This window comes from Temnothorax americanus, unplaced genomic scaffold, assembly GCF_048541705.1.
Source record: "Temnothorax americanus isolate GAGA-0224 unplaced genomic scaffold, ASM4854170v1 Scaffold83, whole genome shotgun sequence".
Taxonomy (NCBI): Eukaryota; Metazoa; Arthropoda; class Insecta; order Hymenoptera; family Formicidae; genus Temnothorax; species Temnothorax americanus.
Genome location: NW_027509806.1, coordinates 62,221 through 82,788, shown reverse-complemented (window position 1 = coordinate 82,788; position 20,568 = coordinate 62,221). Strand labels below are relative to the sequence as shown.

Below are 20,568 nucleotides of genomic sequence, written 5' to 3'. Positions count from 1 at the left end.
CTCGTCATCGGCAACCTGGGATACCTAAACATCAAATTCAAGGTATTAATACACGTAGACACCAAAAACTACGGAACTCACTATCTAGACATCATCATCGGCAACCTGGAACATTTAGACATTGCATTCAACGTATTATTACACCTGGACACCGAAAACTACGAAGCGCACTATGTGGACCTCGTCATCGGCAACCTGGGACACCTAGACATCGAATTCAACGTACGATTACACCTGGACACCGAAAACTATGAAACGCACCATCTGGATCACGTCGGCAACCTGGGACACGTGGACATCGAATTCAAGGTATTAATACACGTAGACACCGAAAACTACGGAGCGCACTATGTGGACCTTGTCATCAGCAACCTGGGACACCTAGACATCGAATTCAACGTACGATTACACATGGACACCGAAAACTATGAAGCGCACTATCTGGATCCCGTCATCGGCAACTTGAGATACGTGGACATCGAATTCAAGGTATTAATACACGTATACACCGAAAACTACGGAGCGCACTATGAGGACCTCGTCATCGGCAACCTGGGACACGTAGACATCGAATTCAACGTGTTATTACACCTGGACACCGAAAACTATGAAGCGCACTATCTGGACCTCGTCATCGGCAACCTGGGATACCTAGACATCGAATTCAAGCTTGATTCATAAGAATCGACTTAAAAATTCCCTAGCGGCATTTTCTGCTAAGCGTAGAGAACTTTCTTTTCCGTTGACTCAAAATATATATTATTACCTAATTTACCTAAATAGAAATCTTCTTCCTGACCGATAAGTCTATCGACCTAATTTCGAAATACGCGCGCGATATCGAAACTGGCGATACCTGCGCCGCCAGTGTTGAAAAAGTGAAAGTAACGTTTCTGATTATGACGTCATCATATAAAACGTCGGCGTTAGAAGTAGAAGAAGAAGTATCTTAATAAAAAATTTTCACATTTGGACTTTGCGTCGCAATATCTCCGCTCGTAGGGCACGTAGCGGAATATTATGAGAGAAACCCCCCCCCCCCTAATTGGACCTCAAGCTATCGATCAAGCCTACTTAGAACTTGATCCGTTCACTCGTTATCGAGATCTCAACATCTCGGGTACTCGCAACCCGTCGCGTCGCGTAAAAGAGTCACGGTCGGTCTCGCTCCGCGTGTACTTGGCGCGAGACACTACCGTGTCTCTTGATATCGCGCTAGAACATCAGGGTACTGATGAAGCACTAAAAAAGTATAAAATAAAAAAAAATTTTCAAATAGAACCGACTTAAAAAAAAACTAAAAAATATTTAAAAAATAAAAAAAAATTATTTATGCGCTTTATGAAAAATTGTTAATTAAATAATTTTGATTTCATACACTAAATGTATAATAATAGTGTTGCGTGCATGCCGCCCGATATACCTTTCCGACACCGAGCTGAAGCGTGCAACGGAGAGTCGAATGTAGCCTGTCCTTAGTAACGAGCCAGTTATTGATCTTATTGATTTAATAAAACAACTGATGATTTTGTCTTGAGCTGCTGGACCGTTTGGACGTGTGTCCACGCTCTCCTGTATCGCGACGTTATAATAAACATTGAGATTATTCTTGTTATAACTGCAGTGTTTCTATTATTTCCGTGAGCGTCGGGAGTGCGAGCGAGTGAGTGAGAAGTGTGTGAACGAACGACTCGGCGAGCGCAACATTTTGGGGGCTCGTCCGGGGTACAAGAGACGAGCTGCGCTGATTAAGACGAGATGGCTTCGACCGCTCCCACGAGAAAACGGCTCCGGTCAGCGACTCCACAATCGAACGCTCCGGAGATGACGGCGGAAGTGATCACACTGCAGGCGGTGATGCAGGAGATCCGTGAGATGCGCGCGGAGCGCACGCAGAGGGAAACTGAATTTGCGACGATAATCCAGCAGCGCGATGACCAGCTTCGTTACATCGAGGAGAGTATTTCAGAGCTAAGTCCCTCCAATAACTTTCTTTCACTCGAAAACGCGAGCGGCGCGGTGCGAGTGACGGGCGCGGGTGTAGACGCGTCCGGAGACGGAATTTCTCGCGGAATAAAATTAAAGCTTGATACGTACGACGGGACGGCACCGTTACGCGAGTTTCTTTCACAATTCTCGCTAATTGCCATTGCGAATAGATGGAGTGAGGCGGAAAAAGCGGTTGTCTTGGCGTCGTGTTTACGGGGAAAGGCGCGTTCATTACTTGATGCGTACGCCGACGAGATCGAATTTCTCTCTTACGCAGAGTTAAAGGCGAAACAGCGCTCGGGCGAAGATTTCGCAGCGTTGGGCGCGGATTTAGAGAGATTATCGCAGAAGGCGTATCCCGAATGCTCGCATGAAGTTCGCGATAAAATTGCAAGCTCTCAATTCGTCGCTGCGTTGACCGACGGCTTTGTGAAGCACTCCCTTCAAGTTGAAGGAGTAACGTCGCTTAGAATAGCGATCGAGCGTACGAAGACGCTCGGTTTTATTGATCAAAATAGTTTCTCGGGAAATGAGTCTGAGCCCATACTTTAATTATAATTAGGAAATTACTAATTTGTTTTTGTTTGATTTTTTTGCGTTTTTAAATGTTTTTGTTACAGATATTAACATCTTACGGATAAGGCATGACGGCAGGGGAATTTCAGTCTTCTCCTGGGAAACCTTTCTGGACTGCCTCTCTCACGGTTTTTGACCGTGGTTTTCCCGTGAGACTGAGGGCGAATGCCAGGGGACAGAGAGCTCTTGGAGCGATGGGTCCACGGAAGTATTTCCCCCTCTGATCCCGAAGAAGGAAGACTCAAACGCGCAAAGCTCAAGAGGGAAGAGGAGCGTTGGCGGCAGAAGACAGGGGTCAAGCAGGATCTTCGTCGTAGAGTCTGGCCAGCTCTATAAAGGGAAGCTTGAAAAAACCTGAAGTGGAGACTAGGATGGACAGAGCCCGGTAACTTGATGTAACTCGTTGTAACTTGTATATGTCTTTAGCCACTAACGCAACCACTCTCTTCTCCCTTATTTGCGCAAATTTGTGATAATCAATTATATTTACAGAAACGTTAGAGGATTTGCAACGTAGAATAGAAAAAGAGAGGCCAAAAGTTCTGCCATCGTCACTTCTATTTTCTGCATCAGAAATAACCGACGAGGACGAAAACAATTAAAAAACAACAGAAGGTTATCGACAAAACCCAGTTGTTGAAGGAAAATTAGCTACTATAAAAGCTTGTACAGAAACGGAGGTAAGTACATGCACACAAATACGTGTATAAATTTATTTTTGATTATACACCCAATTAGCCAAATGCAAAATTAGCTCCTTCCAATAATATTATATTTTTATAGAATTCTTTCATATTTGTGAAATTTTGTAATATTTTTTTTAACTATACAGAATGTAATTAAACTGGCGATAAATATTTTAATGATAAATGTTTTGTAACATTTTAAGACAAAAATTTTAATACAAAAATCCCGAGGCTATAATAGTTTTCAAATGAGAAAAGTTTAAAGTGGTTAGAATTTTGTGCGCTTATTCACTATTATAGCCTCCGTATTTTTTTATTAGAATTTTTGTCTTAAAATGTTACAAAGTCTTAAAATATATATCGCCATTTTTTTAGTTAAATTTTATTATTAAATGCAACGCAAGGACTTTAATTCTAAATCCGAGGTTAGTTGAAATAAGACGGCTGAAATAAAAGTTATTATATTCCAATAAAAAACTGCACCGACCATAAACTTAGGAAAAGTATACAGTAGAGTCTCTCTATTTTTGACCGGATAGGGCGATAAGAGCGAAATACCAAAATTATGGAATACCCCCACCACAGAATGGACTGCCAATCACCGTGTACTTGCGCGAATGCAGTTGCACACAATGTCTGCACTATGCGCTACGGTGTAAGGCCCAGTCTATGTCAATCTAACCTGTATACACAAAGAGATTAGATTGACATGTAGACTGTGCGTGTGTCTTGCGTTTTGCGAACTGCATAATTTCTGTTATTTTTAATGACACAAAAAAATACCAAAAGGAAAATTGTTCGTTTCAAAGGGGCAAATATTATGATATGCAGAATTTTTTTCGTATTTTATGAGATTTCAAAATCATCAACATTCTTTTAAATGGGATGGTATATTTTTATTAACGTAGCAATGTAGTTCATAAAAAAATAATATCCTATATAATTAAATTTGTTGTTTAATAAATTACATTATTGTACGTTAATAAAAATACACCATCTGATTAAAAAAAATAGTAATCTAAATGATAGGGTTATAGGAAACACCTTGTTGTGCAGGAAAGTGATTATCCACACAACACATGTCTAAGTGTCAAACACATGTCAAGAATTATAAAATATGTCATAAAGACGTATAACATGTACATTGTATATATATGTATATATTACATACTAATAAATTTTTTCAATATAAAAGAAAAAAATTTAATAATTCTACAAATAAATGAGCATAATAAAGAAACAAAAAAGTCAACCAATTTAAATCATTAATATACATATATATTAATTATTATAAATATATTAATTATTATTGTGGCGGCTGTGAGCGCCCCGAGAGACGGCGGTTCAACCGCTACACCGCGCGCATATAGGCGCGTCCCTACGAAACGGCAACCCGTTCCACGCGTCCTGCCGGGCGTAAGCGCCCGCAGCACGGCAACCGGTCGCGCACAACAAGCACGTGCTCCCAGGATGACACAAAGATAACAACAAGCTCACACCGCTAAGCGGCTGAGCTTTTGCGTAAAAGAAGTTCGGCAAGGAGGTGTATATAAAGGCTGACAGCAACGGCATTTTTGACTTTCTTCACCCAGCTGTGTTACAGCACAGAAGAAGCCTTCTTGGAAGTAACCACGCTGAGAAAGTACGACAGGACCAAGCCGCCGACTTCACGCCCGTCGCTGCCGCCCAAACAACCAGCGCAGCCACAGGAGCACCTGTCCGTAGCGTGGAAGCTGATACGGCTCGAATCTTCGCCGTGGCCACCCACGCGTCCACCGAGAGCGCACCTGAAAACGTGGGACATCCGCCTGCGCCGCTACACTTCACCGCGGTACAAGGTGCCGTCTTTGCTGTCACCGCTACCTGCGTCGCCAGGAGACCTCCGCTCACGAGGCACACAGACCGTGCCACCATCGTCGCGGGTCCACCGCGGCCTCCAGACCCGGTCTTCCACGAGTGGAGCAGAGACGCAGACAGATAGTGAGTGGGAGGCGCCGACCACCGAAAGGGGAACACAGGCGTGTATCTCGAGCCTGGTAGATACTCGGGTTACGCAGACCGAGAACGAGGACTTCAACCATCGCGGGTCCTACACGCCGCCGGGAACACCGCCTGCGTGCAGAAAAGCTGGCCCTTGGGGGTCACGCCAGCCACTCCACCGCACACAAATGGAGCCGTGTCTCATCTGGGGCGAACGCCCTATCCAACACTAGGACCTAAAAAACGGCCCTTTTCAGAACCACATTAACACACACAAACGGCCCTTTTCAGGGCCCCACAAATATACAACAAACATCACAGTTCACATACGGCATACGCCATAATTATTACATTGTAATGTTTGTGTTGCACTGTGTCAATAAAAAAAATAAAATCATTGAAATTGAACACATATTAATTTTACAAAAAACACAAAAATATTAACAAAAATATAGCGACGATACTAACTCGAATTACCTTACGGAGAATGAAGTAAACGCGAATTACACGAGAGAACTTAAAACCAAACATGAGAGTAGTAAATAATATGGAAAACATAACGTAGTGTGAAACATAAGAAATGCTGCGACACGCTCGGCGCGCAAAGACGCAATATCCGAATTCGTGAAAGAATTCTGTCGCCACGACATAATGATGTGTATGAAGTTAGCACATCAATTGTCAGCAAATCAAAAAAAAAGTAGAGTTCTCTTTGCATACAACCGAGTTCTATAGTTCCTGATAATTTTTAACAATAGTTCTGGTCATTAAATATAAATAAACAAAAGTTGAGAAATGATATACTAACTTCCCGCGAAGTTAGCATATCATAATTTTTTCAGAATGAATTTTATAGTTCTTGACGAGTTCTATAGTTCTGTAATATAGTTCTGACCATTAACTATCTCTAAATAATTATAAACAAATATTATCAGCATATCACTCGTACTAGAGTGATATGCTATGGTTCTGCGAGAAGTTCTCGGCTCGTTTAAAATTTTAAACAATAGTTCTGAACTCCCTGACGATAGTTACGTACAGTTCTGACCACTGGTTACCTTTAAATAATTATTAACAATTATTATCAGCATATCACTCGAACTAGAATGATATGCTACGCTTTTGCGACAAGTTCTCGGCTCGTTTGAAATTTTAAACAATAGTTCTGAACTCTCTGACGATAGTTCCGTACATTTCTGACCACTGGCTACCTTTAAATAATTATTAACAATTATTATCAGCATATCACTCACACTAGAATGATATGCTATGCTTCTGCGATAAGTTCTCGGTTTGTTCGAGATTTTAAACAATAGTTCTAAACTCCCTGACGATAGTTCCGTACAGTTCTGACCACTGGCCACCTTTAAATAATTATTAACAATTATTATTAGCATATCACTCGTACTAGAGTGATATGATATGCTTCTGCGATAAGTTCTCGGCTCGTTCGAGATTTTAAACAATAGTTCTAAACTCCCTGACGATAGTTCCGTACAGTTTTGACTACTGGCCACCTTTAAATAATTATTAACATTTATTATCAGCATATCACGCGTACTAGAGTGATATGTTATGCTTCTGCGATAAGTTCTCGGCTCGTTCAAGATTTTAAACAATAGTTCTAAACTCCCTGACGATAGTTGCGTACAGTTCTGACCATTAATTATCTCTAAATAATTATTAACAATTATTATTAGCATATCACTCGTACTAGAGTGATATGCTATGCTTCTGCGATAAGTTCTTGGCTTGTTCGAAATTTTAAACAATAGTTCTAAACTCCCTGACGATAGTTCCGTACAGTTCTGACCACTGACCACCTTTAAATAATTATTAACAATTATTATCAGCATATCACTCGTACTAGAGTGATATGCTATGCTTCTGCGATAAGTTCTCGGCTCGTTCGAGATTTTAAACAATAGTTCTAAACTCCCTGACAATAGTTCCGTACAGTTCTGACCACTGGCCACCTTTAAATAATTATTAACATTTATTATCAGCATATCACTCGTACTAGAGTGATGTGCTATGCTTCTGCGATAAGTTCTCGGCTCGTTCGAGATTTTAAACAATAGTTCTGAACTCTCTGACGATAGTTCCGTACATTTCTGACCACTGGCTACCTTTAAATAATTATTAACAATTATTATCAGCATATCACTCACACTAGAATGATATGCTATGCTTCTGCAATAAGTTCTCGGTTCGTTCGAGATTTTAAACAATAGTTCTAAACTCCCTGACGATAGTTCCGTACAGTTCTGACCACTGGCCACCTTTAAATAATTATTAACAATTATTATTAGCATATCACTCGTACTAGAGTGATATGATATGCTTCTGCGATAAGTTCTCGGCTCGTTCGAGATTTTAAACAATAGTTCTAAACTCCCTGACGATAGTTCCGTACAGTTTTGACTACTGGCCACCTTTAAATAATTATTAACAATTATTATCAGCATATCACGCGTACTAGAGTGATATGTTATGCTTCTGCGATAAGTTCTCGGCTCGTTCGAGATTTTAAACAATAGTTCTAAACTCCCTGACGATAGTTCCGTACAGTTCTGACCATTAATTATCTCTAAATAATTATTAACAATTATTATCAGCATATCACTCGTACTAGAGTGATATGCTATGCTTCTGCGATAAGTTCTTGGCTCGTTCGAAATTTTAAACAATAGTTCTAAACTCCCTGACGATAGTTCCGTACAGTTCTGACCACTGGCCACCTTTAAATAATTATTAACAATTATTATCAGCATATCACTCGTACTAGAGTGATATGCTATGCTTCTGCGATAAGTTCTCGGCTCGTTCGAGATTTTAAACAATAGTTCTAAACTCCCTGACAATAGTTCCGCACAGCTCTGACCATTGACTACCTTTAGAACACTTAGGAGATTTTGATGTTTACAGACTGTTTCTACTATGGCATAAGTTCCGCTCGCTAAAAATGTCGTATATCTGAAACAGGTGGAATATAAAAGATATCAAGCTGAACAAAGAATACAAGAGCTATGCACTTATATTTTGTTGTATTCTATTCTTTACTATTTTTCTACACTTATGTATCATGTAAATATTATTGAACTTTTTACGTTTTTTACAATAACTATTTTACATAGGTCTTAATATATGATCAAGCTTTCTACATTGAGAAATTGATTCAACTCACGATTATTTCGTTAATATTAATAGAAGGAAATTGCAACACAATACTAATTATAGCATAAAGACACATGACAGAGTGATTGCGAGCAAATGCCTTGATTCTTTCTATTTTTTCTGACTTTTGCGACATAAATTCCCGCGCGGCGTAAATACCAGAGTTATTATTATAATGTTGCAGTCAAATGTCTAAAATTTTTAGAAAAGTATGCTGGATGTATATCTGGAAAAAAAGGTCAAGGTGTTGTCAATATAGTAGATATTGTATATAGAGTTTACATTACTTTTTTTATATTAAAATTTGCCCCACTCTCCGTCGAATTCAGAACCACGAACGCGGACGTGATGGAGAATCGGTTCCTTTTTTTAAATTTTTTGTATTTTTCTATTTTTTATATATTTTTTTATTTTTAAATTTTTTTATATTTTTTACTAATTTTTTTATATATTTTTAATATATTGTTTTTAAAAATAATAATTTTTAGCGTAAAAATAAAAAGACGTGCAAATCAATAAACGTTTAATTAGTGCAGCGTATCGCTGCATATCGCGTACATAATAATATGAGGCGTTATCTTTGTTGTGGGATTCACTGACTTACGAGTTAGTAACAGGTCATCATAGCAGTACCAGTATACCCCTGCTAGTGCATAAGCGATATAATGCTCTTTTTTCTCATCGTAATCGACCACACCCAGTAGTATATAGGATTTTTGTCCTATCGTTATGATTTTTGCAATAGAACCTAACGTGTGGACAATGATCCTGCTTTTGTTTTTGTAACGATTATCGGTCACAATACTTGTATCAATGATCAAGTGGGAGCCGTGATCTGTGTAATTTTCAATTAATTTTTTGCACCTGAAACAAGATCTACCTACACGTAAATTATCGTCAATTGCCGCTTGCATTTGATAGAATCTACCATGTAAAACTATGTCAATATTGACATCCAGCAAAGCGTACGTATTGCCGTTGGCATATCCACAAGAACACTCAACTTTGTTTGAATAACTAGGTTCCGATCTTAAAATTATCTGGGCGAGATGGGCAGCATTACCTTTTACGTCGAGTGACTTGATCTTCCTGGTGTAGCTTTTGATCTCAAACATCGCAATTTTTTTTAAGATTTCTGCTCTCAGCTTGTAATGCTTCGCTGTTAATTTTTTAGCAGCGATTACATTGTGACACAGTTGTATGATGGGACAATTAGTCGAGGTTGTTTTTTCTCGATACAGGCGGTTACCCAAAATTCCGCTGACCAGGACACGAAACATCGAATCAAAAGGACATGAGTTTCGTATGTTTAAATTATAGGCACCCATATTCACAGGTGTCGAGATATTTCCATTTTTAAGAAAGGGGATGCGTCCGATCTTGGAGTTTTTAATAAAATCCCATTCGGGACAATTGTCCAAGTATGTCGATTTCAACCGTTTCGGTTTCGGCGGTTCATCGTTCTCGATGCTTTTCACGTTTTTTTCGAAACCACCCCATGTTTCACGTACAATCCAGTCATTATTAGCTGGAATATTTTGGTCCATAGCATAGTGCCTTTTAAAAGATATTTCATCTACTATGGGTGATGTGCTTGGCGACTTTTGAATAGTGACTATTGTCTCTGACTCTTTCGTAATTGATTTGTTATCGTAATCAAGACATTTTTCGTTATCATTTTGATGTAATGAAATTATTTTGTCGGTGGCTGTTATTGAAGAAATTGTTTCCAATAACTGCGGCAGATCAACGACACCAATATTCAATGTATCTGCAGTTTTATTGGGAGTGTTGCACGCATTTTCACTTTTGATAGCATACGATATCTCGTTTGTAAATAATGCTGCTGGCAGCAAAGTAGACTGGGAGCTATCCGTGATCTCCGGCAGTTGTTTTCTTTCGTCAGCCGATTGAATATCCGATTCATTCGAAAGCAGCTTGAGTTTATTATCGATATGATCGAGGTGTTTGAAAACGAAATTGTCCACTCTCATAGGCAATTCGCCCTTGAACGCACGCTTTATTATATCGCAAAACTCTGATTTTACGGCAGCCGATGTTGCTATTGTTGACCCTTTTCCAAAAATGGGCAACATCACTCCCGTCCATAATGCCACATAAGGTAGTAAGTACCTCTTGAGCCTCTTAGCGAAGTCCTCATTATAGCAGGCGTTTATCGTATCACCGACCGATGAATCATTCGCTATTTCTCTCGCTGCACTGTACAGATCGTCACTCCAGGTTTTCCAATCTGAATTAAAGTCTTCGTTATCTGTAAAATGCTCCTCTTTCTCTATATTTTTATTCTCAGAAAATTCATCATCGGCATCATTGTCGTCGACTTCTTCCATATTAATTGGCACGCCTTTTATTCTGTCGTTTAAAAATCGAATTCGTTCATTGGGAAAGGTAGAATATCGTTGGACGGGGTGTGGCCGATGCAATGACTGAGAGCGACGAAAAGAACAAATTTGACGAAGTTCGATAATTCATCCATGGTCGAAATTCGATACATTTGTGCGACGCACCTTAAATAAAATCGTCGCATGAGGATTTTCTTTTTTCCTTTGAGGCGATTCCAGCGTGATACCATGGCTATAACATGACTTACGTCCAATCTCATATACGTCGATGGCAACGTAACTGATCCGTGTAAGACCGCATCGTAGCATTTTTTTAGGTAATCGCCGAAACTCGAACACCTACCAAATATTTCAGTTACCGCTATGAGAAGCGCCCATCCAAAGTCCGTAACTACAATGGGTGGAATCGGTAAATTCGCGGCGAGGATCAATCGTAACAAATTAGCGATATTCAGCGCTCGATGATCAGCCGTCACCATCTGAAATATAGGCACGCTTCCTTGGCTCGTTATAAGTACGCATTGGTACAGAAAAACGTGTGGATCATGTGATTTTTCACGTTTAACAATTCTACCTGTGGCATCAAGAGCGAGCGTTGCGTTTCTGTTGTTACGGCAGCGCGCTGAAAAAATTTGCGTTTGTTCTGGCGTCCAGTAGATGCAATTAAATTTCAGCAATGCTATAAATAGAATATATCTAGCATATTTACCGTTTTGAGAGCTGTTGTATAAATTTAATGCAGGATTTGAGAATTTAAAGTCATACTTCGCCAAGAGGCGCTGTTCTTTGGCTTTGCGCAAGACTGCGGTACTTAGCAAAATCGGTGGATTCTTTCCTCCAAATTTTTTTAACCGACCAGCCTCTTTGCGTCGTAAAATTACCGCGTCTTTTCTTCCATTGATCATAGCATCGGCCATTTTGCAACGCCTTTTTCCCTTCAAGTGCCTTCGTTTCTTTTCTGAATGCATGCGAGAATTAATACCCTCGATGGGACATGTCAGCACTACATCAACCGCTTTTGCTGGTTCTCTTAGCAAGCAACCATTGATTCTGGCTTTACATTCGACGCAGTGACCAAAAAACGTTAAAAATTGACGGCTAATGGCACTACGATAAACGCTGTTATTTTTGAAACAGAACACACAGTCGATCTGGTGCTGTACCCAGATTGTTTCAGCAATTACGTCTGACCATCCTGTGCGCAACTTCCAATAATTACGCTTACCATAACATTTCTCCTCTGGCCGTATACTATGCCATTTTCCGCAGATATCACAAGATTGATATTATTCGTTGTGGTCGAAGTATCGATACTGGGCTCATTTACAGATCGACTTACATTTATCGAGAAATTTCCGTCAATGACGGTGCTCAATTCGATCTCTTTGATATTATCGCAGAAGCATAGCATATCACTCTAGTACGAGTGATATGTTGATAATAATTGTTAATAATTATTTAAAGGTGGCCAGTGGTCAGAACTGTACGGAACTATCGTCAGGGAGTTTAGAACTATTGTTTAAAATTTCGAACGAGCCGAGAACTTATCGCAGAAACATAGCATATCACTCTAGTACGAGTGATATGCTGATAATAATTGTTAATAATTATTTAAAAGTGGCCAGTGGTCAGAACTGTACGGAACTATCGTCAGGGAGTTTAGAACTATTGTTTAAAATCTCGAACGAGCCAAGAACTTATCGCAGAAGCATAGCATATCACTCTAGTACGAGTGATATGCTGATAATAATTGTTAATAATTATTTAGAGATAATTAATGGTCAGAACTGTACGGAACTATCGTCAGGGAGTTTAGAACTATTGTTTAAAATCTCGAACGAGCCGAGAACTTATCGCAGAAGCATAACATATCACTCTAGTACGCGTGATATGCTGATAATAATTGTTAATAATTATTTAAAGGTAGCCAGTGGTCAGAACTGTACGGAACTATCGTCAGGGAGTTCAGAACTATTGTTTAAAATCTCGAACGAGCCGAGAACTAGTCGCAGAAGTATAGCATATTACTCTAGTACGAGTGATATGTTGATAATAATTGTTAATAATTATTTAAAGGTGGCCAGTGGTCAGAACTGTACGGAACTATCGTCAGGGAGTTTAGAACTATTGTTTAAAATTTCGAACGAGCCGAGAATTTATCGCAAAAACATAGCATATCACTCTAGTACGAGTGATATGCTAATAATAAATGTTAATAATTATTTAAAAGTGGCCAGTGGTCAGAACTGTACGGAACTATTGTCAGGGAGTTTAGAACTATTGTTTAAAATCTCGAACGAGCCGAGAACTTATCGCAGAAGCATAGCATATCACTCTAGTACGAGTGATATGTGATACTGGTTAATAATATTTAAGGGTGGCCAGTGGTCAGAACGTACGGAACTATCGTAAAGGTGAGTAACAGTGGTAAGACTTCGAACGAGCCAAGAACTTATCGCAGAAGCATAGCATATCACTCTAGTACGAGTAATATGCTGATAATAATTGTTAATAATTATTTAAAGATAATTAATGGTCAGAACTGTACGAAACTATCGTCAGGGCGTTTAGAACTATTGTTTAAAATCTCGAACGAGCCGAGAACTTATCGCAGAAGCATAACATATCACTCTAGTACGCGTGATATGTTGATAATAATTGTTAATAATTATTTAAAGGTGGCCAATAGTCAAAACTGTACGGAACTATCGTCAGGGAGTTTAGAACTATTGTTTAAAATCTCGAACCAGCCGAGAACTTATCGCAGAAGCATATCATATCACTCTAGTACGAGTGATATGCTGATAATAATTGTTAATAATTATTTAAAGGTGGCCAGTGGTCAGAACTGTACGGAACTATCGTCAGGTAGTTTAGAACTATTGTTTAAAATCTCGAACGAACCGAGAACTTATCGCAGAAGCATAGCATATCATTCTAGTGTGAGTGATATGCTAATAATAATTGTTAATAATTATTTAAAGGTAGCCAGTGGTCAGAACTGTACGGAACTATCGTCAGGGAGTTTAGAACTCTTGTTTAAAATCTCGAACGAGCCGAGAACTTATCGCAAAAGCATAGCATATCACTCTAGTACGAGTGATATGCTGATAATAATTGTTAATAATTATTTAAAGGTAGTCAGTGGTCAGAACTGTACGGAACTATCGTCAGGGAGTTTAGAACTATTGTTTAAAATTTCGAACGAGCCGAGAACTTATCGCAGAAACATAGCATATCACTCTAGTACGTGTGATATGCTGATAATAATTGTTAATAATTATTTAAAGGTAGTCAGTGGTCAGAACTGTACGGAACTATCGTCAAGGAGTTTAAAACTATTGTTTAAAATCTCGAACGAGCCGAGAACTTATTGCAGAAGCATAGCATATTATTCTAGTATGAGTGATTTGCTGATAATAATTGTTAATAATTATTTAAAGGTAGCCAGTGGTCAGAACTGTACGGAACTATCGTCAGGGAGTTCAGAACTATTGTTTAAAATCTCGAACGAGCCGAGAACTAGTCGCAGAAGTATAGCATATTACTTTAGTACGAGTGATATGCTGGTAATAATTGTTAATAATTATTTAGAGATTATTAATGGTCAGAACTGTACGGAACTATCGTCAGGGAGTTCAGAACTATTGTTTAAAATTTCGAACTAGCCGAGAACTTCTCGCAGAAACATAGCATATCACTCTAGTACGAGTATGCTATTAATATATTTTAATAATTATTTAAAGGTAGCCAGTGGTCAGAAATGTACGGAACTATCGTCAGGGAGTTCAGAACTATTGTTTAAAATTTCAAACGAGCCGAGAACTTGTCGCAAAAGCGTAGCATATCATTCTAATTCGAGTGATATGCTGATAATAATTGTTAATAATTATTTAAAGGTTGCCAGTGGTCAGAACTGTACGGAACTATCGTCAGGGAGTTCAGAACTATTGTTTAAAATCTCGAACGAGCCGAGAACTAGTCGCAGAAGTATAGCATATTACTTTAGTACGAGTGATATGCTGGTAATAATTGTTAATAATTATTTAGAGATTATTAATGGTCAGAACTGTACGGAACTATTGTCAGGGAGTTCAGAACTATTGTTTAAAATTTCGAACTAGCCGAGAACTTCTCGCAGAAACATAGCATATCACTCTAGTACGAGTATGCTATTAATATTTTTTAATAATTATTTAAAGGTAGCCAGTGGTCAGAAATGTACGGAACTATCGTCAGAGAGTTCAGAACTATTGTTTAAAATTTCAAACAAACCGAGAACTTGTCGCAAAAGCGTAGCATATCATTCTAGTTCGAGTGATATGCTGATAATAATTGTTAATAATTATTTAAAGGTAGCCAGTGGTCAGAACTGTACGTAACTATCGTCAGGGAGTTCAGAACTATTGTTTAAAATTTTAAACGAGCCGAGAACTTCTCGCAGAACCATAGCATATCACTCTAGTACGAGTGATATGCTGATAATATTTGTTTATAATTATTTAGAGATAGTTAATGGTCAGAACTATATTACAGAACTATAGAACTCGTCAAGAACTATAAAATTCATTCTGAAAAAATTATGATATGCTAACTTCGCGGGAAGTTAGCATATCATTTCTCAACTTTCGTTTATTTATATTTAATGACCAGAACTATTGTTAAAAATTATCAGGAACTATAGAACTCGGTTGTATGCAAAGAGAACTCTACTTTTTTTTTGATATGCTGACAATTGATGTGCTAACTTCATACACATCACTTATCGTCCTCGTTTGGAAGAACGATGGCGCAGACGTTCAATCGGCCGCAGTCGACGCTGTGAGCGGCCAACTTTTCGCGCGTTTAGAAATATTGTAGGCATCTGCGAAGTAACGTCATTTATTAAATAACATCTTTCCGTTCCCTTGTTCCTCAGTTTTTTTACCTACCGATCGCAAACGTGTTTCGCGCAGCGGCTCACGGTCAATTGTGAATTCACCAATCGCGATAGATTCTTTAGCCAGGCGAAATGACCCCCGTTGACGACGCCACGCAACGTATTGCGCAGATACAGGAGATTTACGTGTCTATCCCTCTTATCGTCGGTTAACCGCAGAGGCACGATCGCGTTGTCGTCGGCGCCCCGTCCGTACTTATCTTTCTTTCCAATCTCTTCTTGAGTGGTGAACACATTGATCGATACGTCATTCTGACGTTCAAACTTTCCGATGTGTTTCAGATCTATGGGGAACTTTATCCCGTCGAGATTCAACACCGTCGCGTAATCGGGATACGAGCCGCATCATTCCGCGTGCCGCTCGGTGGGATACAGAGCCGCGACCACCGCGCGTGCGAAACACGTGTCCTTCTCCGATCGCACGTTCACCACCGCCTTTTTAAGTCTTATACCTCGCGGTATTTCCATCCAACATCCCACGCGCATAGGATTACACTTGTTCACGTTCAGCGTTAGGTTCAGTATTCTAGACAACGCCCATCCGCTGTCGCGTTCCTGAAATTCGTCCAACCCTGCTAGAATCGCGTCGCGCACGCGCCTATCGTACCACTCGCTCAGATCGGACGCTTGGATGAGCTGTTCGTTCCGCGTTACGATACTCTTCACGTCGATCTTATCGTACGCTACGAATTCTCCATTGAACATAACAATGACCTTCAAGCACGTGTGTCTGTTCAAATTGTCCTGCACTTTTTCGAGCACGGTGCCCTTCGCATCCTCGAAAAATCGCGCGGGTTCGATGTACGTCGAGTTCGTCGCAACGCCGGTGAGCACGCGACTTCGGAACGCCGTATCGATCTCGACCCACGAAAATCCTCCGCTGACGCTGCTGCTGCTACCAGCACCCTCACCGTCCAAACCGGCACCTACGGCGCGTTCGAATCGCCGACGCAGATCCTCCCTCGAAACTTCCAGTCGTGCTATTCGAGCCACCAGAGCGGTCACGGCTCCGGTGTTGCCTCGCCCTTCGGAGCGTCCGACTCGACAGCTCTCCCGCAGGAGCTGGAAACACTCGTCGCATCGTCGTCTCCACGCGCGATACCCGTCCGCGTCGCGGACGTCCGCGGCGAACAATTCGTCGCACTCTTTCTGCATGTCATCCAGAAGGGCTTTTCACCCTCGGGAACACTAAATTTCACTCGATCGAAAAGACGACGAGACCCGTAGGTGTAAATCCTACGTAGCTTCTCTCCTCCGAACACCGTCTGATAATAATGATGATACTTGAGCGGCAATTTACGCGTATAATCGTGCGCCCTAGCGGAATTTAACATCGTCGTCGAATCCGACGAGAACGCGGGCATGGGCTCGTATCAGCGCAGTTCGCCGTCTGATTCCTCGGACGAGTAATAACGGTGATCGTTCATTCGCGAGTACACACATTGCTATTGCTACATTATCACCGCTGTCGGGTCTAAATCAATTAGACGTATAAATACCGTCCTCTATTCTTTTTAAATATATTTGGCAATAGAAAAACCTCCAGTTCGATTGGCGATCGGCGATTCCGATTTCGCGACGGATCAGATATATCTCGTTACGTCAACTCTCTACGAATCCGATCTGCAACAATTCCTCACAAGCGGTTCGCTTATTTTTACAATCAGTTTTTAATTTTAGAATTAAACACCGGTTTGCAAAGTTCTACGTACTCGTCGCTCATACCGCATTAAACAACAACTTATTCCCGTTCCGATCGGTTCGCACCACTTTCTCACGATACATTTGTCAATCCGCGTCACCGTATGCCGCGCCGTCGCAAGCAAAACTTATTTTATACGCGTTTGTTATCTCAACGTTGGTTTTCCATACCCAGATAAACTCTTTCCCCGGAAAAACGACGACCGCTCGCCGCGTCGTTCGAGAAAAACAAAAGGAGGATGTGACGACAGCGACCTTGAACGAGTTCGGACGCGCGATAAAAAAATTATTCGCGAAACGTACGTGTTCGGGCGTCGCTTTCCGACGGTCGCCCTGAATCTGGATTCCGCTCAGAGTTGAGCGAGAAGCGTGTGTAACGCGAGTCGTAAATTCGCGGGAGGAATGAGGATTAAAGCACTCGGAACACAGATTGCACGAAGAAATATATAGTCTTTATTTCAAAAACGGAGAAGACGCGAGGGGGAACAACGGATCGTGCGCCGCGGATTCGGAAATCTTCTGAGTCGTTCGTACTTTTCTGCCAGGTAGCGCGAACGGAAATCTTGTCTCGGTTTCTCGTATCAAAGCCTCTCGCGGAGCGGAGATCTTGTACGCGTCGAACGGAAATCTTTAGCGCGCGGCAGACGAACGATCGCGAGCGGAGCACGACCGAAAGTTTTCGGACCCCTCGCTAAGTAGTACACTTAATGAAGAAATATAAGTAACTTAGATCCGCACTTTGAGACGAAACGAGCGAGTAGCGATTCAAGCAGCGATTTAAGAGGGAGAGAGCCGTGCTTTTAGACGAGGAATGATACGCGACGACTTTCGGCTATAAGTTCTGGCCCACGACTTGAGGCTGGGAATCCTCAGCAACGACTGAATGTCCGGCGAGCGAATTCGCCGTTTACTCAAGAGGGTTGTTTTTCAGGAACGAACGCGCGATGAGAGCTGAGTCGCTATTCGTCCGTATGGTCATATCACGCGTCACAACAGCCGTTTCCGTGCTTCGACAAATAAGGGAGCACTCTCGTAACGCGTGATCGCGATCGATGGGCTTCGAGGGCGCGGGGATCGCGGGGAACGTATGTTTCGCACAAGTTCGAAAGAGCTCAAACCACATAAACATCGGTATTTCTCGATGTTAAATATAATAATATTTTCGAGCCGATGTTTCGCGTAGGAAAGTTCGACGGATCTCGAACAGTACGGTTCGGGTGAACGAAGAGAGCGGTATCGTCTCTCTCAGTCTCTCTCGATACAACGAGGCTGGTCGGAAAACCGCGTCCGGCCCGTTGAGACGAAGAAGCGCGCGATCGACGCTCCCCCTCGCGGGAGGACGACTCGCGATTTTCGCCGTTTGGGAAACGGGGGGCCGGAAAACCACGTCCGGCCCGTTAAGACAGAGAAAAGCGGGCGACGCGACAGTACGCGCCTCGCCGCGATCGACGACGCTCCCTTTTCGCGCACCGTCGGTAACGCGGTACTCCCCCTTCCCCCGACCCCCTCCAGAGTAACCGGGGCCAGAAGTGAATTTCGCCCACTCCTCGTCCCCCCCCCACCAGCTGCTCCTCCCGGACCCCCCTCGCCCATCTCTTATGGCGTTCCCCCCGCGGGGAACGCGCCTTCCCCGACCCCTGGATTTCTACCTGGGGGTAGAAGTATTTATTCTTTAGCTACTATTGCCAATTGCAGTAAAAGTAATATAGTGTTAACACTGCTTTTGCTGTATTAGCAATAAAGTTGAAACTATAATTATACAAATGCTGATTAGGTTTATATTACAAAATTCATTATCAAGTACAAATTAAATACAATTATAAAATCATAATTAATTAAAATATTGTTACCTGAAACATTGCTCACGTTTTCAACAATATGGTTATCAGTAGGATGATCAACTGCAAGACCAGAAGTTCCAGGACGATCAACAGTAGAACGAGAAGTTAGAAGACGATCAACTGCAGGACAAGAAATTGTAAGACAATTGACTGCAGGACGAGAAGTTGTAGTACGATTGACTGCATGACGAGAAGTTGTAGGACGATCGACTGCATGACGAGAAGTTGTAAGATGATCAACTGCAGGACGAGAAATTGTAAGACGATCAACTGCAGGACGAGAAATTGTAGGACAATCAACTGCGTAGAACGAGAAGTTATAGGACGATCAACTGGTTGATTATCAGCAGAGCAATTACCAATGAGCAGAACGGTCATCGACGGGACGATTACCAGCAGAACGGTCATCGATGGGACGATCACCAGCAACACAATCATCAACGGTACGATCATTAGCAGGATCACATTGAGTAAGAACGTTCATAGGACTTAAGTCAAATTTTGTGAAGTCGTAGTCAAGTAATATTCGTCGACTTCCATCTAAAATTAGAATATTAGTTAGATGGATCACTGTTCGAGATTCCGTTACCGTTGCGCCGCCCGATCAGATGGCAGCATCGATCGGATATCGACGCCGCATCACCGCGGCAACTTGCGCAAGCACGGGCGCGCTCATCGCCAACGTCTTCCTCGCGATCGAGGCAATTGTACAAATGGCCGCGCAGTGATCAGACGCACGATGTGTGCTCTGTGCATCTTGATTGTGACTATACACATCGAAGTGCCCACCGCAGTGATTACAGCTGCCGAGATACTGCATTAACATGTAAAGCGACCGCTTATCCAGCTTTACTCGGGTATATCAACACGACGACTCAGGCTCACATGTGCGCGAGTGCCGACCGCCACGTGTCTTATCGGCTCACGGGCTAATCATCACGAGGAGGGCAATTAATATAACTGCCTCGCCCACTTACGAACGATACACAAAGACTTCTTATACAAAGACTTCTTATGCTTAGTGAACTCCGAAAGACTGCCCACCACTCTCAGGTCAGACTGTATATTTCTCTTCTCATATTAAATACGGCTCAGCTTGTGTTCTGAGTTACATTTTATATTACAGAATAATTAATTAACACCTTCCACGCGCGTCCTTCTTATCCCGCTTCCATCCTTGGGATTAATCAGCGATTTCGCGAACAATCACATTTATTAAAATTTATGTAATTTCTTTACGCGTTTAATACAAATGTACTTACATTTTTCGGTGTATTTTTCGCCATCTTCGTTTTTTTATCTTTCTTGTAGTTATC

General features: G+C 41.3%; 1 long non-coding RNA gene across 1 annotated transcript; it reads left to right on the top strand.

Annotated features, from left to right (window-relative positions):
* Positions 1–1,401: 1,401 nt before the first annotated feature.
* Positions 1,402–19,699, top strand: LOC143907516 (uncharacterized). Its single transcript, XR_013259868.1, has 3 exons — positions 1,402–2,950; positions 3,058–3,245; positions 19,301–19,699. It is a non-coding gene; the product is annotated as an uncharacterized LOC143907516 (long non-coding RNA).
* Positions 19,700–20,568: the final 869 nt, after the last annotated feature.